The sequence below is a fragment of the Sinocyclocheilus anshuiensis genome, unplaced genomic scaffold (assembly GCF_001515605.1).
Source record: "Sinocyclocheilus anshuiensis isolate Anshui unplaced genomic scaffold, SAMN03320099.WGS_v1.1 scaffold535, whole genome shotgun sequence".
Classification (NCBI taxonomy): domain Eukaryota; kingdom Metazoa; phylum Chordata; class Actinopteri; order Cypriniformes; family Cyprinidae; genus Sinocyclocheilus; species Sinocyclocheilus anshuiensis.
The window spans coordinates 472,867-476,486 of record NW_015551063.1 but is presented as its reverse complement, the minus strand read 5'-3'; the positions used below and the strand labels follow the sequence as shown (position 1 = coordinate 476,486).

Here is a 3,620-nt window from a genome sequence, read left to right as displayed (position 1 = left end):
TATATATATATATATATATAAAATATATATCATATAATATATATTATTATTATATTATTATATATCATCTTAAAATATATTGAAATATTTATTTATTTGTTTATCTTTATCTAATTTTTCTGTTAAAGTAGAAAATGTCAGAGCCTGCACTGATTTCATAGTAATATCATAAATGGAATGTCAAAAACTACTGTTAAAGTAATAGTTTACTCACTGTGATGTCTTTCAAAGCACATATGACTTACTTTCTTCTGACAAAAGGAGAAATTTATAGCAGAACACCCAAGCTGCTTTTTTCCATACAAAGGACGTAAATGGTGATCAGAACTGTCAAGCAAGATTTTCAATGCAAGATTGAGTAAATTACAGACTGAAATATTTATGACTTCAGAGTACTTAGAATGTAGTGCATGAGACATGGACTGCTTTTAGAAACCTTTTTGAGTGCTAGATAGATATCAGCGTGAACATTCTTCATAACATCTCCTTTTGTGTTCTATCAACTATACTAAATTCATAAGGGTTTTAAGCAATATTAGACTAGTAAAACATGACAGAACTTTCATTTTGTAGTGTACTATCATTAAAACTAATACCCCCCCACCCCCCCCGGATATAAGAAATCAGGAGATACCACAAGTTTTAAAGCCCAGTGAGTGAGAAATATAGCAAATGTAGCATTGGTTAAATGATGGCAATACATCAAGTATTCTCAGGAGCCCAAGGATCCACAGAACACATTTGCTTGATGGACATTTCTCTGCCCAAGTGCGGAAACAACTTAGGAAGATAGCCGTTATCTCCTGAAGGACATCTGCACAGGCTGTTTACAAAGGGCTTTCCAGAGCAGAGAGGTTAATCTAATCAGAGGACACAGGCAGGAAAATTTCCTGTTTGGTCACTTCGGTAATGAACACAGCGTTAACAGAGCTTCCTGGGTCGCTCGCCGTGGTGTTCCGATTAAAAACTTATTTTGATAAGCTTGCTTTTCCTCCTTTCTGTCTCATCCTGACGTTAGTTTTTCTTCTTTCGTGAGAAGCTGCAGACTTGCATGGGTTCATGTCTTAGTTCAAGACATCTATGGCCTGTAGCGTGCTAGAAGTCTAGGTATTTTCTTTTGAAATTAAAAGTCAGATGAGGCAATGCATAGATAAATGACTGACAACACAAACACTGCTCTAGGTCATATTTTCCCTCATGAATACATTAGATTTGGCACAACCCATTCAATTCTAACATCCTCCCTTACAATCTAATCCATTTAGATTTTACGAAGCCATGTGCATCTCACACTAATATTGCTGCAGGACCTTTTACTTGCTGTTCGGTTTAATGCCATCCCCTAAAATATATGCCCACGAAAGGCTTCTAAATGAATGTTTGCAGTGAAGCAGAATTAATGTATTCAATTAATTGCCAGGGTGCTGTGATGGTAATTGCGAATAATGAATTTATATCAGTGTCACCAGAAGAAGTAGAGTTTAATTCTATATTAAGCAGGGGCTGAAAATCAATGCATGGTACTCATTTAATTATGTGTGTCTGAGCTAAGCTCCGAGAGCCCATGCACGGCTTTAGCAGAGGCACTGCTGTTTAGATCTGATTAATGATCAATAGGATGTTTACTGCCCTTATTTGCAACAGAATCAATGGGGATTACTTCTGATGCACAAAGGAAACTCTAGAAGTGCCATAAGTAATGAACAAGTTTGTTAGAGAGATTTCCTGCATGCTCTTCACATGCTACAAGTTGAACCTTGCAAAACGCTTTTATCAGAGTGCAACCTCAGATGTCCTTGTGGATGCATCGGAGCAGATCATTATATTGTGCTGAGATGAATGGAGAGCAAGACCTATTTGAAAAGCCAATTTTTTTACAGTTATTAGATGTAATGTAATCCATAATGCGCAATTCAAAACAATATGTTATATTCCGTGTCAGTGCCTTGTGTTTGTTATATCATGTTGTATCGAATACTGTTTCAAGTCCAAACCTTTACTCCATTTCAAGTGAAAATGCTAACTCAACAGCCATTATTGAGCAATATTCAGTTATAGCACACCTTTAAGCTAAGCTTTGGTGTGCACTACAGTCTTTAGGGAGACAGCTCACCAATATTTTAACAATTTAGAAAAGATGGAGCACTGTCTGGCCATCTAAAATTTTGGTATGGAGATAAAGGTTATATATGGTGACCATGCATCCTCTTTTTCGATTATGTACAATACCTGCATGCTATTGGTCAAAATACTTTTCAATTCAATTCAAGTTTATTTGTATAGCGCTTTTCACGATACAAATTGTTGCAAAGCAACTTTACAGAAAATTAAGTTTCTACAATATTTTGTAGTAGCTTATCAGTGGTGACGGAAAAATCAATTAAAGACTCACTGTAAAATCTAATTAGCTGGGCTTACTTAAAAAAAGCATGCAAACCGATTGCCTTGAAAAAACGAAGTAAAGTGAAATAGGAATAGTATGTTGTACTGACAAATGCTTAGTTAGTATAGTTTACTTACACGAGAGTTCTAGTAACTAAAAAGAACTGTAGGGGGTACTTGATCCTTTCATTTAGGTTTACTCATGACTTAATATAGCTACTCACTGACTCCCAGAGTGCATTGTGGCATGAATAAATTATGCAGTTGCTTTGTTTTACAGTTGTTGATTTTATTTGCCAATTTTATTTGCTGTCTTGTGTCAGTAGTAGCACAACAAAAAGAGCAAATAAAATGGTTATTGTTACAAGTAATGAAAATAAATGCAGTTGAATTGTTACCATTGCTGTGATTCACGTGCTGAATATTTAAGTTTGTGTGTGACTTCAGCATATTACCACACACTATTTAAGGATTATATAAACCCAAATAAAAGCATCTCAGGGTATTTATGAAAAAATAAATTTGATAAAGTTCATTAATAAACACACACAATAAATGCACCAATGCTTTAATTAGAAGATAGGTCACCTTCTAAAAGCAACCTATTTATTATTTTCCTTTCTTTGAAATCAAATAACTCTGACTTCATAATGCATTACTGTATTAACAGGAAATAAGTATAGTAACATAAACCAAGTTCAAAGTGCACAACCAAAGGGAATGCTAATCACTATAATGGTGAGTTAAAAAAAAAAACACATTTTAGGAAAAAGCATCTCATTGTATTTATGAAAAAAGAAAATTGATAAAGTTCATTAATAAGCACACACAATAAATGCACTAACTATTTAATTAGAAGATAGATCACTTTTTTAAAACAACCTATTTATTACTTTTCTTCCCTTGAAATCAAATAACTCTGACTTCATGATGCATTGCTGCATTAAGAGGAAAAAAATTATATTAACATAAACGAAGTTCCAAGTGCCCAACCAAAGGGAACGCTAAACACTATAATGGTGTTTAAAAAAAAAACCCACACATTGTAGGAAAATCAACATCAATTTATGAAGTTAGCTTATTTGATGTTCTCACAAATATTTCAGTTGTATTGAGAATTCAACATTCAAGATGACTTTGGGAAACGAGTGAATGCAAATAGTGAAAGATAACTGCAGACATGGAGGAAATGAGTGGAAAGTCTATTAAGACTCTTTTTCTTTTCTTCTTCTCCTGTT

General features: G+C 34.0%; 1 protein-coding gene across 1 annotated transcript in view; it reads left to right on the top strand.

Annotated features, from left to right (window-relative positions):
• The window catches only part of LOC107661997 (kelch-like protein 4), a 30,240-nt gene that overhangs the window by 20,392 nt on the left and 6,228 nt on the right, over positions 1–3,620 (top strand). The window lies entirely within an intron of this gene.